Below are 25,187 nucleotides of genomic sequence, written 5' to 3'. Positions count from 1 at the left end.
AATTTACCTTGTGAAAATAGATTATACCTGGTGGACCCCAGTAGCTCCTGTAGATGTAGCTTCGTTAACGGCTAATAGTTTTATTTAGTCGTATTGAAAAACGTTTCCGTGCATACTGCTTTTATGGTAGTTATCAAAATATACCAGGTTGACTTTTAATTGACCTAAGGTTATTCTTGACGATGCACTCACTCATACCAGCCTATTTCAGACAGTGTGACTTTATTTACCCAACAAACGATGATAATGGCCACAATAACGATAAATAAAGGAAAATCATATTTGTAGCCAAACGAGTCTTGGCAGTATTTGAAGCGTCGCTTTCTGTTTCATGCGATGGCGCCGAAGTGGCAGGCTTGCGACCTACCTTTCCGAACGTCAAATGAAAAAAAATATAACCTTGGTGCATACCTGTTAGAAATGAACGAAGGAAAGTGCAGGGATGATCTTGCGAATGTTGGAAGGATGAAACATGTATGTAGTTCATGAGCTCAAGGATGGAGTGGGTCGATTCTAAAATCGGCTTCTGCAATAAGCCTAGACTAGGGGTCTTTCCGACCGAGAACGTGTGCATATTTATGTGCATATGCATTTTATGACGTGTGCATGTGTGTATTTGATCTGCTAAAATTAATTATGCAAATGAATGTGGTAATGTAGGCGTAGTAGTGATTTTTATGAAGAACGGGTCAATTTTAATTCTTCGAAACAACTGATACCTCATAAAAAGATTGGGAAAGCGGGTTGCCGCCCGGAAATCCCCTGTTAGGACTAAAAAAAAAATGCTTTTGCTCGCTGTTCTGATTCGTAGGCGTGACGAACTGTTATTATCTCGAGTATGGCAAGTAAAGCACTGGTAAGGTTCCTTCTTAAAGACAAGCAGCCTGCATTCTACCATCTATACATCCTATCGTACTAAACATTGAGTAGTGAAAATAACTAGAAATGACGTTGACAGCGCGTTTATCGAAGCATCAATTAGTGTAACATTAAGTCCCTTTTTCAGGTTTTTCCGAGCATTTTTTATGAACACCTAACCATTATTCCTAATAATAAGTGAGCAAAAATATCTGTCTCTAAACCTTTTAAAACCTATTTCTATATATTTAGTTTTGGCTTTGTCGAAGCTTATCATTAGGAGGACGGTATAATTTTACAAATGGAACCATTCAAATAGAAGACCATTAAGCAGAGATGTTGTCACAGAACGACTTCAAATGTTGCAATCATTTTTTATTTACTAACAGTAGATGGTGTTGTATTTGTATCGGAACCATTCATATAAGGCCCAGAAACTACTGTGACAACGGCATTATCCAGAAATGAGATTTTAGAATATTTTTCCCTTTGACTGTTTCTTTTTTTTTCCCATTTAGCGTCGTGACAGCGAACGAGGTTCTTACTGATTAAGAGTGACAAATCAATTTCTGCATACGAATCAGTGCATAAAGCGTTGATCATTATGCATCCGCGTGCAAGCCGACATGCCAAATATTCATTGTCAATATTTTGCTTTTAGGACTTTAAAATTATGTAAAAATTTTAAATGAAATAGAACTAAATTACTACCAATCTCACACTTGAATCAACTAGCCATGTAACATTCGTAATTGTTAAAAAAAAAACCGGAAATTATTATCACCTATTATCCGTAAAAATGGCTGAACAATCAAATATTATACTATTAGTTACGAAATTATTCTTCCAATAGACAAAAACTAAATTAAACACTAATGTAACCTATAATGCATATAAATAAGGCCCCCGTTTGGATTCACACAACCGACAAGAAGCGCCAGCGTAACCGGTAGCATTCTTTGCCAAGAGGTAATATTTTATTTGATGGAAAATCGCATACTTTTATTATCTAATGATAGCAATAATTGGTTAATTTAATAACAGCTTGACGATGTCGTTCTTCATGGGTGGAGTTTCACAAAATAAAACAATTCAAATGTCGGATGCAGGATGTTTCATAGCAAAGTGTCATAGAATACCCATCCGTAGTCCGATCTCAGATCAGATCAACTTGAATTCAGCCTTATCGACCTTTATGTGAAAAGCAGCGCATAATGCTTGAAAGACTACTTAACTAAAAAAAAGTTAATGTGTCAACTTGTGTTCATCGAATAAATAAAAGCTTAATCCAGTAAAAATGTTAACAACGTACGCGAGCCACCTAGGTGTTAGTCTTTTAAGAGACTGGTTTTTGCAGTGAGCGATCGCTACAACCTATAATAGGTTCGGCATAGTAAAACGAACTTTCAAGCGGAACGTTTTGTGATAGGCTACAAGGCCGCCTGAAGTTAATCAACCACAACGAGACTCTTGCGTTTAAAGTAGCTTGTATCATCTCAATGTTTTAGCCGGGCGACAATGTACACGACATATGACCTTGATAGTGCACTCGTGCCACTGTATGTTTTCATGTGTACCTATTTCGTGCCATACGTGCCTACCGCAAATGCATATTTGAACCCTATACTTATTTATAGGTGAATATCGGTAATCAGTTCTTGCAGCGCTGGCTGAAGTTTACCATTATTGCTCAGAGCACAATAAGAAAGGATAACATAACTGCTGTACATGCGTGATAAGTGTCAATGAATATATCTAGATACGGAAATACATAGGCTGGCAGCTTTTGAGAATCGTGATCGTCTTCTCAAGCAAAAACTAACGACAATGAAGCTCATTGTATGCCAGCGAGGTCTCGCCTTTTGCAGCGAAAGTTACTCCTTGAGTTAAAGAGCTACTTCATCGACTTTCGACCGCCAGGACACCCGTGAGAAAATTTGGGTAGGAGATACCCATAAGGAAAATAATTCGAGAGTCGAAGAAAATTACAGCATGCCTCATGGATAATGCGGTCAGACTAGCCTTGATGTCTACATGACGCTTCTTTACATCCGTAGACATTCATAAATCCTAGAAGGGAAAAACGCTTTTTCCACATGATTCGTTCAGCAAGCGTTCCTGTTATCTTTATACTTCTATGATTATGACTGTATATATATTCCATGTACTGCGTATTTTATCTACTACCACCTAACAGCAAATGTAAGTAAATGTTAGCAATAAGCACTTTCATTACGCGTCATATATATAAATTAAAACCGAAAATACCAATTATAATCTCACGGTCAGTGCTAACTGACATAACTCAGAGGAGTGTTGTAGCTTATGGTTTTCGTCTCGATCAGGCATTACAGGATTTTCGAAAGGTCTCGACAAGAAATAATTGATAACTGATAGGAAAAAGCAGTATCTTGTACAACGATCTCAGCTTCTTGATTTTAGATATCATACGTAGTTACGGCGCTCCTCGCTCGAAAATCATAGAAAACTATCCTTTAATTAAATATGGGTTAAACTGATTCGCTGAAATCCTCTAGTAGAAGTGACTTTGTGTCTTTTTGCATTTCTTTTGTATATTCTTCGCATAAGCTAGCGTATACAGACAGAGCAATATGGTCTCGCTAACATCTAAATATACTGTTTTAAATGATTTATTTAGTGTATTGATACATAAAAGTATAATATAGGTCTTATGTGCAGACATATTCATGACGTTGTCTTAGTCTTCTTCTGGTACTTCCTTAATCTTCTTCGGTAACAGTAGACAAGCGCATTTGTTCAAAAAGTAGGACAACTTTGTAATTTGTTCTTTCCATTGTTTTGTCATAGTGTTAAAATCACGTTCTTCTTGAAACCATCAAATTATGCACCTAATAATGCATTTTCCTATCATTTTGAATTTTTGAGCATACGGATGCTTTTTAGACTTGATCAAAACTCGACGACCGGAAACTCTAATTGAGTTTTCCACTTGATCGTTGTTAGTGTGAATAAGTAAACACAGCCAATAATAACTCTACAAATATCCCTACAATTTTTCATTTCAGCCGAATTTCCTTCGGTAACCTGGCGTTTCAAAGAATGATCTGCGAATTCGTGTCTGCGACACACAAACATAAATACAATTGCTACGTATGTATATGCTCGCGATTTGTAAAACTGGAGGATAAAAAGGCACTTCACTTGTGGTTTAATAAAGGGCCCTTTGGCATCAGCCAATTAGTTGTAGTTTTATCAAAAATATCTCATCGATTTTAGTAATTGGTTATTGGCTAAAATTAACGAACAAATCTTGTCTTCAAGGCTTCAAGAAAGCTATCGACGATACGAGCTTTAAGCTCCTCAGTAAAAACAATAATATTTGCAATAATATATATATATAATAATAAGGATCTCCAAATGATTGAATAATGATTTTTCAGTTTTGAAGTCTAGAAAAGAAAATACTTCCTATTCTTTGCTTATGTGCCATCAAATCTAGGATTGTTTTCGATCTCTCGATTTGTTCTACGAATTTATTTTATCTAATACGTTAGTAACATTTCGAAGGCAGGTATCTATCTGTACAATAAATATGGACTATTAACGAGACGCAGTAAAATTCAATTCGATCTTAGCTTACAATGGCTTTTCCGTGTCGAATCCATCAGTGAAACTCCAATGAATTTCCGCAATCAAAACCGAATATCATCACTAGCTAAACGAACAAAATTATCCAATTGTAATAAATTGCCTATAAAGATCACAGTTAAACAGGAGCTTATAGAGCAGTTTCCTCAATTATTCACGTTCGATAATATTAGATTGAGAACTAAATTTTAAACGCTACTTTTTTTTTCTCATTTGTTGTTTATCAGCGTATTGCGACAGTATTATGATGTGAAGGTAATTTTAGCTCCTTGAGAACGAACGTTCCAAGTGGAAAAAGGTATACTGTGCATTTCGTGGAGACCAAAGAATGGTTTTAGCACGCTTGGAAAAAGCATCCGGGTCCAAGAAGATACTCTCCGTGTCTGTGTGGGTCCGATGACTACCATCTGAAGGCACATGCGAGGAAAGTCGATTAACAATCAACTCGGGAATTGGCCCAAAGGCAAACAGGACTATTATTCACCAGCTCAGCAACAGAACCCTGGAACTAGGCTCCCCCACAAGCTTTCTCAGTTCTTTTCTTTTTGAAGAAATTACAGCTTAACGTTGCGTTCCAGCATGTCGCCTTTTCCATACGATGGACGATCACCTCGTTGGCCTCACTTTTGACACGGATCAAACGATTCAAAACGTAGTTGAAAAAACTTCTTTGAGACAAAACCCATTACATCCTGATGAGATGGTATACACCATTCGGCGAAAAAAAACAGTGACAAAGGAAACATAAGGCAATAAGCTATCGTCATCGGAACAAAAAATGCAGTGTTTTTATTCGATAAAAAACCGTAAAAACTTATTAGCCAACTTAATAAAACTGACTTCCTTGAGAAATAGATAACAAGGTAGAGATCTATTTTTATGACCATCACTCGCTTCAAATTTATTTAACGTTTCGAAGTCTGTGATAAAATATGTGCAACAGAATAGCAGTACGAACTTAACTTCAAGTTTCTAATATATCTTCTAAATAGCCTTCGGTTAGTCAGCACAAGAAACAAGGTCCGAAGCAGCCTGAATATCTCAGATGTTCCATACGTGTGCCTATATAAGACATCGACATCATTGTTGCAAGCAAGTAGAACTCGAATAATCAAATTATTGGTGGATAAAAGCGTTGTCATTTTTTGCTTTGACCAGCACAACTTTTTTCGGGTAAGGGGATCCGATAAAGGTCAACAAGTCAGAAACTATCCGTTCAACCTAAATATATAATGCAATCTGCATTTATATATTTCAACGATTTTAGGGAATCTCGCCTTACATGATATTAATTGACCTATTAACTTATCGGATGTCAGACGATGAATTCTTAATTAACGCAAACAGCTAAATTCATGACTATTCAGATTCGAAGGCGGATCAGTGAAACCTTTATGTAAAAAGCTTAGCTATCCAGCCGCACTACTCGTTGCCAGAAAATAAACGTATCTCTCTCTTATTGTTCATCTTAGAATCATCCGGCCTCGGCGTCGTTCTATAACAACAACAAAATTCCTATCTATACAGAATAGTTAAGCCCTCCTGAGACCTCGAGTTCTTTGATTGCACCCCGAACTTTTTTCCAAGTCTAACACTTATGGGTAACGATTGCGAAATATACTCGAGCCTCCTTTCATGTTAGATGGAGAGTGTGATATATCCAAGAACGAGCTCTAGACTAACTTCTGTCAGTAGTATCGAAGGGGTTGGGCACCTGATATTTTTGCTTAAACAGGTTATCACTTGTGCAGATTTCTATGTCATAACTGAATCCGGCGAGTCATCGGCAAAGCTGATAATCATTGAAGTAACACTGGATACGGGAACAATTTGCTAGTCCAAAAAAAACCGGGGGATTTCCCGGTTATGGAGAGATCGAAAAACGTTTTGTAGGGGAATTAGACAATAGTTGAATATTATGCACCAGTTGAGCCTCATCATAATAATGATAAGTGTCATACTTCACGCGAGTAACTGCATTAAATAAGTAAGTTATCGCAAATGCTTGTTATAAAGCCTCACCGCAACAAGGAGAACACAATGCAATATTTACACCTGTGTTAATAGATAGGTGTAAATGTTGCATTGTAACCAAAGGCGCCGACAAGAGAAGCGCGAACGATAAAAATAAATTCAAAAACTAAAAACATGACCCTACATATCGACACCAATGTCGTGTTTGCAGCCGCTCACATTGAAATTTTTATAAAAATCAACCGATCTGTTATAGCTATGAGCATATTCCATATACATAAAAAGTCATTCAACCGTTATAAATGCGTTCTGTCACTGATGTCTCTATACACGGCCCACCGGTGATCGACTTTCTCGTTAGATCAATCCGAGTACCTTGCAGCAATAACATATATAAATAGTTCTGGTTGTGGCTCGTTTTCGTCAAAAGCTTTCCCACGTATGTCCGTGCACAATATGCCATCTATATGGAAAAAAACGTCACACCTTCTCGTTCCATCCGACATATTCTGCATCTCAATGGACGAACTCTTCGTAGCGTACGTTGACAAAGCCTGCGTTAGGCTAGGTAAGCAAAGCGAAGGTTCGAAAAAAACAAAATTACCTTTAAAAATTTTATTCTTGAGCTACATGCATCTACTACATATTTAAACATCTCTAAATGGTATTGAATCTTTATGTAGATGAAACTGCTACTTACACTTTAAGTAATAATGTAAATAGTCACTTTTAACTAATTCTATCTAGGAAAGTCATTGTCACATGCTTCAATATATTGTTCATACATTTACAAATCGCGCGTTCACAGTTACCTAATAGACTACACGAGAGAACTTGCGAAAATAAGTAGTGACATTTCGTCGCATTCAATCTCTAAATAAGTGATACTTCCTCTTAAGTGTAATGTAGTAAGCTAATCTGGCTGGGCCTACAAGCCGTTTCCATTTTAAAACTTAGCCGTGAGCTGAGCAACGAATCTCAAGAACACGCGTTTTTTGCCATTTTTTTTTCGAAAGAGCTCAAGAGGTAATTATGCTATGCAAATAATAGAGATTTCCGGCCTATTTCCTATTGCCAATTGTGGGTATCTATAGACGAGTAAAATATGCAGAGAGTTGACAAAACTTACAAATGCCAATTTAAGACATTTATTTTCGACATCTTTGTCAGCTTTGTGATTCTCCATTCTCCCTTGTAGCGACATAATTCTAATTTCGAATATGAGCTTTAACGCCTCCAAATAGAAGCGTCCTACGCCCAGCTAATGGAAAGCTATCGCGCTTCGTTTTGATTTGTTTCTACAAGTAGCACCTATTTTAGTCGAAATAAAACACCAGTCGTTGTACTTGTCGCAATTTAAGGTTCAGATAGTCAGTACTGTGCATGCATGACACACCCCACAGTCCAGCATCGAGTACATCATATTGTATGATGGTTGAGCCTTGAATACTCGTGATGAATTCTCAAAACGAAGTATAGATTCGATTTTAGTGTGCCAGAATTGCGGACGACCTATAACTGTTCCACAAGAAAGGTTCGGTTCCACAACAGTAAATATGGACCGGATACCATTATATCTATATATAAGTGTATATTCGAGTGTACTAGTGAACAAAAAAATAACTGGATTTTCTTCGATAAACGTAGCGTTGTAAAAGATTTATTCCCAAAACTGAACGATCCATTTTCACGACAACCACATATTGTACCTTGGAACCGGCCTGCGATATTTTTGCTACGGAAATTGGCTTGTCCTATCGCCGAACAGATTCGACCTTGTTTAGTGTAAAAATTAAATCGTCCGCTCGTCTCGCGTAGTATGAATGCAGCGAACATGGAGTATACGATACATGAACATCCTGCAGATACGATATTTAAAATAACTAATCTATCGTGCACATGTAAATAACACATTGAGTATTGTCGAAAAGCCTTTCGACGAGTGTAATTATGGGTGATTGTTTGTCATATATGTCGTGTATAATAGCGAGTTGTCAGTGGAAGGTAGTTTTTGGTTCTTAAATGTCTGCTTGCTTACTAACTCGTTGAAATATAATAGACTCAAGAATCTATCTAGTGAAGTTTCCGCTATCAAAAGAGTGCACAGCAGCCTAAGATGGAAAACAAACCGTTATCTTACCGACATCGTTCGAACATCTCTAAGAAGGGTCAAAATCCACTGATCTTTGGTTAACGGAAACATTATTTTGAAAAAAGATAGTGCTCAGTACAGCTCTGCTGACGACAGCGCCTTACTACGCTACTTCGAATGCTGAAATCGGAGGTGGTCTACGACAAAACCTCCACTAACTCAGAACTGTCGCCGAGAAAAGTCAACCACGTATCAGATTCGAATGGTAATTTAATGGAAACGAAGCAATTTTTATCTAGCGTCCACGTTTATCTAGCTAAATACATTAGCTGCATTTTCATATCTCTATACATTATCAGTTTCACCGAAGCGCGTGATGGACGGCTCGCCGGTTAGCAGCACATTGGGTTGCGTACCCATCATATAGGCTTCACTGGAACGACAAGCCGACGTTTTATCGAATCTCTCCATAATGTATTTACTATGCGCCCGCGTAAACAATAACCAATGTTAAACGAACATTGATGTGAATGTTATTTTTTAGAATTAACACTTGTTTTTAATGTCAGTATTATTGACAGTAGTATTAAGATGTCTTTGTATGATTATTGAAAATTAGCTTTCAGCTACGACTATTATTACAATGAACGATACATTAGAATCTGGAAATGGGTCAACACGATATTGTAGCGTGCAGAATTTAGAAAATCTCTAAATTAGAACATATTAATAAGATCGATTTTCACCATTTTACGATTGAGTTTGTTTGCGTTCGAAGCGTATATTCGAATGCGATGCTGGCAATGAAGACAGAGATCTCATGCGTGGTCGAAATAATTAGAAATTTATTATTGACGCTGCAGTTTCTCAATTCAAACGCTATTATTTAACAATCTGCACCAACACCAACCCATGCCTGTCCGACCTTGTACCTTATATATATAGAATTTGGATCGTTTTGACTGATATGTACTCATGATGAAATCCTGCATAGCGACCTCGTTGACGCTGTTGTTCAATAGGAAACTAAGGAAGCGCTTTACAGGAATGACTCTCGTCTTCTGTGTAACACTAGGTGACCCAGTTGACGAAGTTTTAACTCGACCCTTAAGCAGATCTGTTTCCACATGCAACACTGCCAAGTATCGGCACTCGCCGTACTACGGCATGCTATACGGACATAGTTACTTATCGACATTTTCATTCGTAAGTCGTTTCATCATTGTCATCGTTGTCAGGATAACGGATGTAGCTAAGACGTCGATGAAGGTGCCTTCTTAATCTCTCCTCTAAGATCTCTTTTATATCTTTTGTGCTTTTGGTGAAATCTTCAGTTAACACGGTATCTTCTGTCGCTTTGAGTAATTCGAGTGCCATTTTGTATTCGTGTAAGCTCGACTCACTTGATCCGTCAGACTCCTGAAACCGCCTTAAACTAAGATACACTATAGTCAGGCAGTGCAACTTGAAGTTTAGAATTTTTAAGTTCCTTGCCGCATTTGTTGGGTAGTAAGAAACTAGCAGATGACGTCCTATCTCTTTATTGATCTTACGCCTAGCTGCGTTAATTCGGTCTGCCAGGTTCTTCACAGCTTCTTTGGTCATGATTATCGGCGACAACATGGTCTCGGATGTTGGCCGATTTGTTTAAGAACGGAATTCTACTTAAATCGAGAGGTAGAGAAGAGAGGCAAATCGGTCCAAATATCCTGAAATAGGACTATATCCACCGGTAAGACTAATGAGGCATTACACGAGTGGTCAGCATTTTCTGAAACTACTAACTCAAACTAACTAGAGTAGTACGTCGTACCCACTTACACTTCAGCGTATATTGATTCTACATGAGATTACAGTATCATTTACCTTTGTTACATGCCTAGAAAGCTGGTGTACAACAGATACTGATCAAGGTATGGATTTGTCTTACTTTAGTTGATACACACATGCTGTATGCTTGGCGATACAACCGCATAAAAACTGTTCTCTGGCGAAAGTCAAAATTCTAGTGGCAGATACGCTGACAATGGTAGAATTAGAACACTGATGATAAATATAAAATGATATCATAGGAAATCGACACTCGATCGAAGACTTATCGACATTTTCAAGCTGATAATGAAATGCAATACTCAAGCTCAATAGTTCAAATGAACGAACCACATAAAGGAGGCTTCTCAGGATCGAACGTGATCAATGTGCAACCCCGTCAAGTCATAGAGACATTTTTCTTTATGACAACGAATATCACCAAACTTTTGTGTTGACTGCAACAGATTTATGCAACGATTTTATTGTGTCGCATGCGCCGCGCAATATCAATGAGGTAGGGTATTATCTATGGAAGCCAAAATAAGATTTGATGATGTGAAAAAAAAACCTATTATCCAATATTTTTTACAGTATATATAGTAACTTGTGCTTGAAAACAGAAAAAAATAATCATCTATAAAGATATATTTCAGAGGTGAAAAACGGATGGACTAGTCAAATTTTGACGAATCTTCTAGCTTTTCTAAGCACATAATGAATCTTTTTCCGTCTTTAATTTGACAGCAGAAGTTGCTGCATAAATATGAAAGCATAAGAAAAGCATAAAATGTTACCCTTGTGGTTATTAAACCACAGGATTGGGTCATATTCTTAGTAACTTATTTTTTTTCTTTGGCACACATGTTACTTACAAACAATTAAAATTCACAAGAAAGGGCTCATGAACGCTTAATTTTTTAATGATTTGATAATAACCTTCAATAACTGGCCAATATTGGACAATGACTAGGTATAAATAAACTAACACTAAGCAATACCAGCCATTTGTAAATAAAACGAACCGGTCAGGCGTACGTGTAACATCTCTTAGTAAAAGTTTTACTCGTCAAAAATTTGAAGAGTAATCTATGATAGGCTTTGTAATATATATATATATATATATATATATATATATATATATATAAACGCATCTATAAATAAAGCTAAACCAAAAAAATGACATGTAGTAGGTGAAATATCGAAATGTCATGTTTACGAAAAGGTCAACGCGTGTGAATGTAAACATTACAGCTTGCTAAAATAATTTATTTGATTTTTTACGATTGCGAGAACAAAAGTAAAACACTTGCATTTAGCATTTAAAAGGAAGGTTAAGTAAACCAGTTGATAAAAAAAATGGGATACCATGCCATTTTAATTTAAGCTTTTTTATATTAACAAAAATTATGTGTCCTTCCCCAACGTCTAAATTTTCTCATGTTTACGTAAGAAGACATTGGTTAAACGATTGAATCGTCCTGAGAGGAAAAGTTTCTTAAAACCTACAGGGTATGTCCCGCGAAGCCTATGACGGCGTTAGTAGATACAAGTCCAAACTCTATTTATCCTGTTAAAAGCTGTCTCGTTGTCCCTATGTCCAATCGTCTTTAGGTGTAAACTCTTTCAGGATAAGCCTCAACTTATCGTTTGTAAAAATTCTACAGGACATTTATATTAACATTAGAAATGGGGTGCACTAACGAAACTAAGTGATATAATATGATTGTTGTACTGTGATATGGTTCAGTTTTAGACCCTCGAAGAAAACTATAATGCAATACAGAACCGATCAATATTGGGTAGACCATCTCTTCGGGCAAGGCATTGTCGGCTATATCGAAACACAGACACAAACGCCCAAACGTCTTGAGACACCGCAGCGTCTGTCATTCCTAGGACCTATGAATTGCGATGTAGCCCGCAGAATTATCCATCTTCATATGCTTAGCGTATCGACGACATTGTGGGTTAGGTGAGTGGTATACATACACATATATTGCGCATCCGATAACCTCGCTCAGCATACTGCTATGCATAACGTATCAATCTGACGACAGCACTAGATGTCACACTCCTTACACGATTTCTCATTTTGAGTTTGACATGATGAGAATTGGCACCGGCCTATAACAAGGTAGCGCGGTTGATTTAACAGTCATATCGGCTAAAGAGTTTGTCAGGCAAGACTCGTAGAAACAAGACAACGGCTGCTCCACGTCGGGGGCCATGTGGTTCTGTAAACGTAGCCGCTCACGATTACATGTCGTGCAGATGCACACACAAGCGCACACAAAGAGTACAACGTTCTATTTATTGACTAAGGTGAATGTTACCATAGAAGATGCCTTTCGACAAAGTACACGGATCCGTCTAGTATTCGGACACGAAAATGAACATTTAATAAATCCCTGCGTCGCGTCGCGTTGTGTGTAATTGTATTACTATAATGTGCAAATATCTGAAGATTCTGTCGTGTAGAAATTGACGCTTAACAATTTTCTGCTCTAGTTGGGGATCAACCCGACCGTGTTCTAGTAAATCCTGACCAGATTTACTCTATCAATTACGTTCATACAAGCTTAAATCTTATAAAGTTAATTTCTTTAGTAAATGTATAAAAATTAAATTTTTCTAAAGTTGTCAAAATTTTAATCCACTGTATGTAAAAACCTATATTGCAAAAAAATAACTTGAGATTTGTCGATATTGATAGAATGGATCTTATCCCAGTGCGCTGGAACGCAATCGTCAAAAGATTTATCTATTGTGTAATGTTCATAGGGAGAGTCAAATGAAAAAAGATACATAAGAAACTTTTTTAAGAAATCATTTCAAATATGATTTTCTTTACCTTAGCTGGGATGTGATGTGATCGTCATTACTACAACTCAGAATCCCCCAAAAGCAAGTCTATTCCCATTTTCCAGTTCGAGTCTTGTTAAAGCTTCCAAACTTATTAGAAAACTAGAATTTTCGTTGGGTGCCGCTAGGACTATCATTGACTACTTGAGAGCACTTAGAAGAAGAATTCAAATCGGAAGCTACACGTTACTCAATAACAACTCGAAATGACCATGGAAACCTACCACAGAGCTGTTACGGTGACTGCAAATGTCACAGCGCGTCAGCAGATTTTGAACCTGAAGTTTAATCCTGCGTAAGATATTCTAAATGGTTTCTAGGAGCAACGAATTCACACAGGTACATATCACTTCGAAGTACATCAACTGGGTATGTCATTGGACTGTTGTGATGGGCTTCAGTTCCTTGAAACGATTCAGTGTGTTTCAGCGAACGCAGAAGTCGTCAAGTTTATAAAATCCTAGACTAGCAATAATTTGTTTCCCGCTAAAGAAGGAAACTAGCAAAAATAGTCATACGAGAATGCTTTATTCACACTCTCTCTCGGGATCTAGATAATCCATTCATCATATTCTATGTTTCATCGGCAACTTGGTAAATAAAAGGGTACTAAATATTTTGCGGATGGTCAGTCTACGTTTATTTAAATTACAATACACTCGGGTGTTTGATACAGATGAAGATTCTGAACAATATCACAGTTTGGTGCCATCGTTCACCGCTGCATTTGTCAATTGTAACACAACCAGTACAATTATGGATATAAGGCAATTTTTTTTTTTTTTTTTTTTGTTATCTAAAACGGTAAAGTGGCGAGTAATCCCACCCCTACATGTCTGTAGGGGATGGCCAGCTAACGTTAACCAAACAGCAGTCGTCTAGTAAAAAGAGCAATCGCATGGATATCGAGCGTAATTTTAACTTCTGGCGTATTAGATTTACAGGTGGTCGAAGCCTAAAAATTAGGCTATACCGATAGACCCGAGGGGCAAGAAGTGGTGAGGCATTTTACTGTATGCCTGATGATGTCTCTGTTAGAATCGTTACTCACCAGAGAATTGATCTTCGTTAAGCAAACAGCCAACAACCGAAATGATCTTCGTTCGCTTTCAACTATTTTGTTTGGTGATTTCTTTCTGTTGATTCGTAATCATAAAGCTTCTCGCAATGTCTATCAGAAGAAACACACGACAGCTGGATATCGTCTAATATACTGCGTTAGGACACTTTTTCTTACCTACAACATTGTCAACTATCGTTAAAATCATGAAATATCTTTCTATAACTAAGTAGCCTATAGAATATTGTCTGTAAGCACTGATCAATGTTTCCAGTTGACTGCACACCCACATACGACATCCGGCTCGTGGCATCGTTTATTTATAACATCGTACTCTATAGGCGCGTTGTTTATAGGGTTCGGGACGTACCCTGCACCGGGTCTGCAAATGCAACGAGCTCTACCTCAAGAAGAATTTTTAATTTTTTTACCCTTTCTGAAATCCTCAGCACTAACGGAGTTTGCTCTACAGCTCTAAGTAGGGCATCTGCATCGTTCACCAAGTGCCATTGTAGTTGGCCCAACTGCCAAAGTTTGTCCTCAGTTCTCTCGATAAGAGACAGGCAGTCTAGCTTGAAACAAAGGATTCCCATAGTTATTATTGTGTCTGGGTCATTACCTTCAAACAGTGGAAATAAAAGATCTATCTTACTATAAATTTTTGACCTCATATTACTAATTCGCTGTGTGAAGCGGGCCATGATTTCCCGGTCGATGACTGACTGCGGACTGTCTGACGAGAAGAAGGTTCCAAATGATGGTCGATTTCGACGAGTGAAGGCACGCCTAATACGAGATTAAATAGCTGGGCCACGATGCTGTAAAGTAAAGATAGCTATTAGCATCATTTGCAAAGCGACGGAACAGGGCTCAACATACTGCAGTAACTATCATAGCTCGTACATGAGCTATTCAGTCCGAAAAAGAAGATAAGTGAGGTCCACTGTGCACTATCGTAGTCATCGTCATGCCTAGCTCTCCTTTGTGTAGCTAAAAAGAAAAACGACAACGACTCGCATTGTCAGCTTTCGTAAGATGGAAAGGAAAGCGCTCCATATAATAAGTAGTCATCCATTATAATTAGCTCAGCACAGTTAGGGAAATACGTCGTGTGGCTAATAGAGTGTTTCAAGTTTGACGTCCGATGTTACTCCGGATTTCAAAATCTAACCACCTCACTAAGCGTTTCTATTCTGCTACCGAGACAACTCACTTGTACCTACTGTCAATGTACTGAACGCTTGCTATGGGCTGTAGAACTACCCAGAACGTACCCGTTAACAAAGGCAACACTACATCACTGTGTATACTCATCGTCGAGCTGAACTGCCGTGGGACCTGTGCGTGGAAAACCAACGACGGCCTTTCAAACTGGGAATAATCTAGAAGAGAACCTGCCGCAGTTATCAGATAGCCATTCGCACGACTAACGAAGGCGGGGCACGTTCGTGTATCATCTAGGACACGTGCGTGCACGATACCATCTCACGTCTTCAAATCAAGCATTCAACGGCTTGTGAACAAATACTACGCGAACGTTGGTGATGTTAGAGTGATGTCTGACTAATTAATTCGAGCACGTTGCCCGATGTGCTGTACCATCATGACGTTATTCGACCTTCTATCCCACCAAAAACGTATGGTGCACTTTAGAAACTCATCATATTAATTGAACAGTATCTTATTCGTTTTATATAAACGCACCTACGAATACAGGACCTGTAAATTAGGACTGTGAATTTGAGCATAAAATTAAGCAAAATTTATGAATCACCGAGCCGTCATCAGAGTTTAACACGTGATTCCGTCGCGTTCAGTCTCGACTTGTAACTGTTTGTCGGTTCTCTAGACATATGATACATTCGTACTGCAGTGTACTAAGTTGTATGTATACGGTTTACGATGGCGCAGAATGTATCATGTTGGCAGAAACAATGTTGCTTATTAGGTCTTATTAGATTTATTACCTTATAGGTTTGTTAGATTGCTGTACGAGCGCCCAAAGTGTACGGTGCGACCTGGCGCGACGCTGCCCTAGAAGTTGTACATGTCACAAAGAACCAGCGCCAGTTTTTAGCGAGAACTGCAATCCTACAGAATCAAGGCTCTTGAAATATTTTTTTCCGAACCCCCCGCTATAGGGAGAGGTAATTGCCGAAATCTGACCCGTATCGTTGCTAAACAAAATAGAAGTACTTTAGCCATTTAAATTACCCGTATATAGATATGCGCGGAAGGATTATATCACTGAAGTGAATTGACTCTGAAGACAACAGTTTTAGAAGACTAAAGAGAAGAAAATATACGGCAGGCTGTTCAGTGTGTAGCAGCCCTAATCCCCTATGACAGTGATCGATGTTTACAATTTATGTACACGTTCGGAACGTTTTTTTATTCATAGCATATTTCTCTATATGCATGTTTCTTAACGATCTTGACTTCCGTCTTTGTTATACGTTTCTTACCATTGACTACTTCTAGTCTGGTGGACTAATCTCTAGACCAGTTCTCAGTCCGTGCGCCTTTCATGAGATCTTTAACGCCAGGTAAATGAAGTTTTCCGCTCTCAATAAAATATGCTATTTGCAGTATGCAACAATGTCGTACTGTACTCTACTCAGCTGTAAGCAATCACTTTAATTTGAAATTGAGACGTCCAGTGTCGACTTTGTCCAATGTTATCCCCCAAAAACAAGCAGGTGCGATACCTCTAAGTTCTCTTGAATTGTAACAGTCGTGCTCGTAGGACGGACCCAAGATTCTCCCGTTCTGGGCAGTGGTGGACCAGATTTAGATTGAGGGTCTGCTTCAAAGTGCCGACAAGGAAGATTAACGAAACGGCATCTTACATGAAGAATGATCAATTAGTCAAAATACTGAAAAATCAAGTAGCTATTGGCTTACTTAATTAAAACATAAGTTATTGATGTCCTATACACTGTCGACATGAACTAGCTAGCTTGTGTATAACGTCAAATTGTTGTGAGAATGAAGGCACCTACCGCTGATTACTCTAGAAAAGCCGAGAAAACAGTAAACCAATACACGACGAGATCTGCAATTCTATGCTGCTCGTATTGTTTGAGCTTGTGGCCATATATAATTTTGGCTGGTTCGAGCCTATCATACCCTCATAGAATGGAGAAAGTTTGTGCTATGCAATAACTGCGTTTGCTCTTTCGTTTCAGTTCTCATTGATTTTCATTCACTCATTCACTAGGCGAAAACGACGGACTCGTGGCTTAAGTTGTTGTCTGTAGCAGAAAATCGTAATGTCATATCTTTCCTCCAATATTTTCCATCTCCTCTCGGCGTGGTCGCGAAAATCAGGACAGAACCACAGCAACAGGAACCCATCGATTCTCGAGCCGTTGCAAGGACAAAAATGGGCAGTTACTGTAAGTGCGACTCTGCGCGGTAATGGCCAGTTAGCCAGGGGGCACCACGCCTGCTTTGTTTGTCCGATATTGTTACCGATGGACGGTTGGGACCCCATCGGACCTCTGCCTTCGCAGAGACGAAATAAAGACTAACCTCAGAATAAAACAGCATATCGAGGGAAACGTTCAAATCTACGGCCTAAAGGGGCCTGTGTCTGTGCTGTGGAAATGAGAACAGAGGAAGACGTGATCTTGTTTCTTGGAACATAGCGGCGCTGATCACATAAAGGCCACCGCCCTCATTGTCCTCCTGGCTTGATGCCGCTGGGGTGGTGTCGCCTATTCCCGACCCTGCCAGCTTCCTCGGAAAGCAAGTAGCTGCGTCCGAAAAGTATGCATCGGGACGACAAACCCTGCAAAGAATGGGTGACCATATGATCGGTCGTCGCAACGACATAGAGATGGAGCACAATCAATAGAAACAACCAAAGAGAGCGAGAGTGGAAAGGGATTCCGTTGTCGACAAAGTGAAACGATGGCAAAGTTGAATCAGCTCCATCGCCGTTACATCGCATACAAACACTAGGATCCATTAGCTGTGACTGGACCAAGACCGCCGAAGCGGATTGAAGATTCATTGTACGTACAGGGTAGCGGTAAGCATCAAGGGTCGTAGTGCTACCTGTAGTAACGTTAGTCGTTGCGCTTTTTGTTTGCGAGTAAAAACCATTTCGCTGGCCTACTGAGCACGTGCCACAATTCGACGAGCCATTGTGCTGACTATAACGGCACATCCGAGTCCTTCTTTTTGTTGCTGTTAGCAATCAGTTTTAATGTAAAGCCTTATACAGGACCAAACTAATTTACTATCCGAATTTAGCCTCGTAGATCTAACAAAAAATTTGTCCGTTTTGACTTAAAACGTAAAAATACAACGAACTATTTCAGCAGCTGTGGCTGTTGTGCCTTGCAGACCATAACATGTCGCTCTAATTTTGTATCTCGAGTAGATATTCAGTTGCCCACTTCTCCTCATTAACCTGTTCCTGATACAAGATACGCCTGATCTGGCAAATGTGATTTAGCCGAAAAAAGACTACAAAAATGGACACGCGGTTCCATTTGTTATTGTTTACTAACTTTAGATGAAGACTTATAAAAGCCAAGCTCAGATCGTTAGAAAATACTAAGTCTGATCGAAAAGAGATTACTAGCAAAGCCAATGGATCTAAGCGTATGCATAGATATATGGTGAATACGCTCGAAAACGTGACAAGACATGGGCTATATTTACGCAAATAATATGACTGGCAATGATCGAACGCTAATTTAAGTAGCTACGCTTGATTCTAACAAAAAGGCCTTTGCTTAAAAGCTGTACTCGGAACGAATTCTCAACGAAAAACGGAGCCTCTGAGATCTGATAACTTTGCGTAAATAACTGTCAGCGAATGCGAATTGAAGTAAATAGCATTTAACACAGGTAGGAGCTGATTTCAAGCGATGCATCCAAATTAAGTTGTATCCAAATGAGTCGTGTGGCAAGGCATTTTCAATCTTGATTGATAACATCCGCTCCCCACTGATCAGCAGAGGGAGTTACGTTTTACACTGGAGACATCTAGTGTGTTTGAATGAAGTATTTATCTCTTATCAATGCATATTCACGCCATACGCAGCCTGCATATTATCAATATCGTTTATAGAGCTTAGAAATATTTTTTTGTCAAATGTATGTGAAGTAAATTCAACTAAAATTCAATCAAACGGTACAAAGAAAAATGCTTGTTAATCAAATGTAATTTAATAGCAGATTAGAAATAATACAAACTAAATCATCGTCAACATCGGCTCCTATAATGTCGAAAACTGACTGTATATACCAGTAGCTGGTAGAACACTGGTCTCGTCAATGGCGTAACTGATCCGTATCTCGATAAGAGTGATTGGAAGAAAGTCCGCATTACCTGACGCTCGAAATAGATCCGAGTACTATCTATCGTCGATAAAGTCATGCCATTTCTCATTCAGGAGCAGCGTTGTTTTATGCGAGCCTTGCTTGGAAGTGTTCTACTTGATGAGGGCAGGGAACGTGAACAAAAGGTCACTAATAGCATAAGCCATACAGACAAAAAAAGCGTACAATCACAGAATATCTATGTTTCGCAGGGTTAGTCCACTAGACCCATGGTACACACATAAACGTAGAGGACTTCGAATACGCTAACGGTTTCCCCGCATGACTCCTCGATCCATCCTGCCGAATGCTCAGATTATTCCGTTCCCCTGTAATGATAAATTTGACTAAAAATCTTAAGAGGCTATGTAAGATGCAGGAGTTGCTTGCGAAAGCAAGGAACTTGACCACGTCTTTTCTTCAACTAATTAGGCACATCCTCGTAATCCCGAAGAATACGTTTAGACTCGTCGTTCGGCCTAAATCTTTTCTGTCGACTGCCTCAGGCTGCCCCTGGAATGTCAATAGCCTCAAGATTTCGCAAGACTGCAGCTGTAACAGGCGCGTTGCTTTCGCATTACTTACGGTACGTGGCCGCACACCGATTTGGGTATTGCTTCGTTACCGTGCGTTTACCTATGTGTTTGTGAGCAAGTGCTCTTGTTCTACAAAGTTCGAAATCATTATGCTTCAATTCCTTTACGTACGGGACACTTCGGCAGCATAAAGGAGGCACAAAAGCTCTCTGTTCTGCTTGGTTCTGTCAGAAGCAGCAACGCTAAAACAAGTGAGCAGAAGTGGGAATGCAGCGCCGGATGGAAAAAAGGGCAAAGGGCTAACTAGAAGCAGGGTTTATGGTTGTTGACACCACTGTGTAAATGTAGAAGATGTGTGTGAAGGGAGTTGGGCAATGCCTTGAAGCCTGAAGGCAATGAATACAGGCACTCCTGTCTCCAGAGAGAAACTAACGGCCGTCTCGTAAATCGCTGCCACCTTTTAGAAGGGGCACTTAAAAGGATGGACACGAAAAGGCACACACAGATAAAAATATATAGGGCGAAGGTTGAAAATTGACCCTCAATTTTGGACATGTCTATCGACAGACAAAAAGTTACTGATTTATTACAAGAAACGTAAAGCAGTAGCAGTGTATTAAAAAGGAGGGCAAAATAATCTAATAATAGTACGATCAGTAGAAATCGAATGGGTAGCGCAGAAATAAGACGGTACCTTTGCTTTCATCACATCGGAAGTAAATTTTGTGATGGCTTTTATATTACGGAAACTACTAACTACGCTAGGAAAAGAGACTGATCCGGAAATTCTATAGAGTACTTACGGACGTAAAGACGAACGGGCAAAGCAAGCAATGTAAAGCTAACTAATCTATCGCAGTGCGATGAATCTGTTAATCATTCGCAAGTGATTCCAATAGTGCTTAACGGTCACAAAGCAACTTTTCAGAAACTACACGCAAAATATAAATTTCACATGGCTAGTAAAATTGTTATAACTTTTACCTAAACTTCGTATAACGTTTTCCTTTATGAATTATAATAAAAATGTTTCTTTTAAAAAATATTTTATCATTTCAGGCAAAATTAAACGCTTCTTGTTGAACTGCCAGAAAACCAATAGGGTATTCGATGTATTTCCCCAAATTTACGTATTAAATGGAAAATAATGTGTGACATTTCTCAGTCTATATTGAATTTATTACCAATTAAAATCTTGTATACAGGAGACATAACCGAAGGGGAAAATTCAGGTAAGCTTATATTCGTGTGGCCTTTAGGAGTTCGCCTTTTAATCAATTCTCTTGCAGCTTATACTTGCTACTTCTCGTGCTCAACGGCAACTGGTCTCTATCACAACAGAGAGAATATGTCATATTTCCCTTATTCTTAAGAATCTTTTGCTTTATAGTGTTTCTTGGCATCAAAAAAGGTTGTTCATTATTCCTAACGCTTACGACAAGTTAAGGGGTACTCAACAAGTATTACCAAGAAATGGGCTTAAACTGATGACATACTTGTCTGACCTCATGAACCGCCAAACGTTTTATGTCATGGCATCCCCAATTTGTCCACATGTCAACCGAAGGAGCTGGTCTGCACTTATGTCATCCCATGGCTTTCATTAATTTCATTAATTGTGAGATCCTATCCGTGTCAGCTTTGACCATTCAGTTGTTTTGTCGGAACTCTGAGCCAATGTTTCTTGATCATAGATAAATCCCAAATAGAACACTATTTTTATCAAGTATGAAAAAAGATTGTCCTCTGTAGAGGTTGTACGCGCTGTTTGCTCCGATTTTTTATCACTAGTGTGTTAGTCTGCACGTCTAGTGTTGTACGACTTCTTCGTGCCATATTTATTATCTATATGTATGTATATGGACGATGTATAATAGATATGGGCAGTGTCTGGCGTGTTTCTAGCCAGGCTAACACAACACATATATGAGTAACAGTGGGTGACTAATGAGTGTAGGACATTGGGTAGGAACCGGTCTTAGACGATATTAATATTTGACTCTTCCTAGTAGATTTAATATCTTGATTTTAATTGGCCAAAAGCCAGATTGTGCAATCGTGCAACTCAATCGAAAATTTAACTTTGTCCACCATCTTTAAATAATAGGCCCTGTACGCTAGTCAGGCTTGCAGAGTGGATACTAACAATCATCATCCCGTACTTCAAAATTATAATCAATTCCGTTCTACAGCGTTATGGGGGGATAGCCTTTCAAGCCTAAAAACTCTTCGTCTTTGCTCGTCAACACTTCGATTAGTGCATCAAACAATGGGGCCATCAGAACCACCTCACACATTCCTGAACCATGACTGCATGCCAGTTTTGAAGTGCATGTCATCTGAGCTGAACAGTTAGCTAGGCTTAAGGATATACACCTTACTAGATTTTCTGAGGGACTCCCTTCGGATGCATGGTACGGGAATGGTAGGTCAAACAAAAAGCCTAAAGTTTTGAAGTTTAAAAGGTTAAGTTTAGCTTTGGCATTAAACGCTGTTTGGCGAGTTCAAGCGTCGGCCGTTCCCGATAAAGCACACGAGCTGACTGTGGAGCTATTACTTGTGGATGCTGGGAAGATCGAGAGCTTTACGGTTAAGTAGGCGCTAATACTAAACAAGAAGTCAGAAGACAAGTACGGCCTGAGGCGATAAATTCGGTTCCTCATTGTACCGACGATATTGCTTTGCCAAGATATATATTGCTTTTCGTACGTTAAACAACCTTAACAAGCAAGTAAATTATCGGCGTAGAAAGGTCAGTCGATAGTAGCATATTGAAAGGTGCCCTTTGTGTCGACTCTAATAGATCTTCAATCACCGAAAACATATTTTAATTTGAAAGTGTCTGCATAGGGCAAAGATGTTATCAATCCACCTGAGGCCTATATAATATAAGCAATTGGCTGTCAGCGTTTTTTATGGGCTCTCCTTGTATAAATATTATTATATACAGAAATAAACTGTGGGCCTCTAGCCTGTAATGTTATGGATTTTTATAGTGAAGCGGGCTAATATACATATTTAATATTACACAGATACTTTCTACATACTGCAAATATAGTGCGGTTTTTTTCTGCTTCGATTCGTTGCTGCAGTCGGGGCTGTTTTATTCTAAATAGCTTGCGGTCCGACGCCGACAGAGCATAAAGTAGTTTATTTCTATTTGAAAAAGAAACTGCAATGGTGCGTCGTACCTAATATAGATGTGTCTGCATTCTGAAGTTACTACCAGTTAGCAACTGAAAATGTAACTGCGCATAATAAGCACGTATGAGGTGCAATTAAATTATTCTTACAAAATAATTAAGTTATAATAATATAAGTTAATAACGTTTCAAAATTATTGTGTTGCACCTGAGTTCGAAGTCACAAGTGCCGTCAGCAAGACGTTTGCTGGCTCTTTTTATAATCAGTTAACCAAGAGGACCCAGTAGAGTCAAGAAATACACAAGTACATGAAAAATTAAGCCAGTTCGCGCTCGACACAACTTTTGATTGAAACATAATAGCTGTAATGATGACTACGTTTACAGTAGCGTTTAGGTACTGGCATATGGTAGAATCTGTAATTCTATGCCTGGTCTATTTCGAAAAATAGGCGTTTGAAGTTAGAGGAAACTATGTGATCATTTCGTCTTCAGGACTCTTATACGCCACCCGATCGCAGAAACAATTTTCACCTTTTAATATCGACAAGATTGATGGTTGGTTCAAAATCAAGACTGCTTGTAGAACTGCTGAGAGACCTATACCCGTACATATTTCTTTTCAACACTGAAACAGTTATATGGAGATTAATATAAGGCTAAATTTGTTCAGGATTATAATATCTCCTAACCAGCTACCGACGCGTTATCTCGAAAGAGATATCTCAGGGTATACGGCATGCTATTATTATCGCAATTTCTTCGATCGTGCCTCTTCTATGAAACAGTTTCGAGCGCGTTATCTGTGCAGAATCACACTCCAGATCAACCAGCGTTGCACTGCATTTTTGCAGCACCATTACCACTACGGGTCGCCCGTCATTCTACCATGACGATGATCCAATTTGACTTAGTAGAAAAACGAATTGTCCTTTACTGCATCTTATTTTTGACTCAATTTAGTATAGTTCATAACTGTATGATACGACGATTCACGTGGATTAGAGCAAAAAATATTTTCACTTTTGGATTTTTTCGAAATCGTTTAATTTCGAGAAAAGTGGGGGTAGAACCATTTCATCAGTGTGATTATGTGTATGCACGCGCGAAAGCGATTCGGTCAAATCGAAGAAAAAAATTTTTCAGCCTAGTGCGTTTTTAAAAATTCGACCTGATAACAATATAGTTCACTTCGAACTGTGTTAAACATTGATATTATTGAACTTGTAAAAAAATAGGTGTCATTTTGTGTTTAGTTGCAGACGAAGCGCTTGATAGGTTATTTTTGTCAATTCATTAGAGCTTTTTTGCAATTTACAAAGCTGTATATGTTGTGTTCGCTTTGTTATTGCATAATAGTTAGAATTGAAATCGATATATAAGTAGTAAATTTTAGCAAAATACTCTGTGCTGACCTGTAGCTTGTAGATGCGTAAACGTCAACTTGTTTCAAGTCGTTAGAAAAGTGTTTGTCATCTTATATATGTATGTATGTATGTATGTATGTATGTATGTATGCTGTCCTCCTCTTTTCACGTTTGAAAAAAATACGCCAGCGATTTCAATAATTGTGTTAAAAGATTATATGAATGATAGATTTACGCTTCCTTTACTATAATACATTTTATTGAAAAGCGAATCAGAAGATTCAGAGAGATCAGTCAACGACTAATTTGTCACCATAACCATCAGCGCTGTATTTTAACGCAAAACGATACTAATAATGTTGTCATCCAATACTTGGTTGGTCACTTTCATCAACATACGATGCGTATTACCTCTGTAAGTATGATAAGCCTTATTCTCAACCATTAGTAATCAAATGGAGTCTATAGTGTGATATCCGAACTTGTATACAGTTTGTTAATATCTATGTTGTCCAC

General features: G+C 38.6%; 1 protein-coding gene and 1 long non-coding RNA gene across 3 annotated transcripts in view; one reads left to right on the top strand and one right to left on the bottom strand.

Annotated features, from left to right (window-relative positions):
• The window catches only part of LOC147751917 (uncharacterized), a 47,603-nt gene that overhangs the window by 11,524 nt on the left and 10,892 nt on the right, over positions 1-25,187 (top strand). The window contains exon 2 of one of the 2 annotated variants that reach the window (XM_086973109.1): positions 3,906-4,054. The exons of the other annotated variant lie outside the window; for it this stretch is intronic. The gene's annotated coding sequence lies outside the window, so the exon portion shown is untranslated. Of the gene's footprint in view, positions 1-3,905; positions 4,055-25,187 lie in introns of those variants that run through there. 2 annotated transcript variants of the gene reach the window in all.
• On the bottom strand, positions 13,843-15,873 carry LOC111271951 (uncharacterized). The gene is made up of 2 exons (XR_002687235.2): positions 15,563-15,873; positions 13,843-15,106 (listed from the first exon to the last, which is right to left on the bottom strand). It is a non-coding gene; the product is annotated as an uncharacterized LOC111271951 (long non-coding RNA).

This window comes from Varroa jacobsoni, unplaced genomic scaffold (genome assembly GCF_002532875.2).
Source record: "Varroa jacobsoni isolate VJ856 unplaced genomic scaffold, vjacob_1.0 contig01308, whole genome shotgun sequence".
NCBI lineage: Eukaryota > Metazoa > Arthropoda > Arachnida > Mesostigmata > Varroidae > Varroa > Varroa jacobsoni.
The sequence above is the reverse complement of the archived record's forward strand: the minus strand, read 5'-3'. Positions and strand labels throughout refer to the sequence as shown.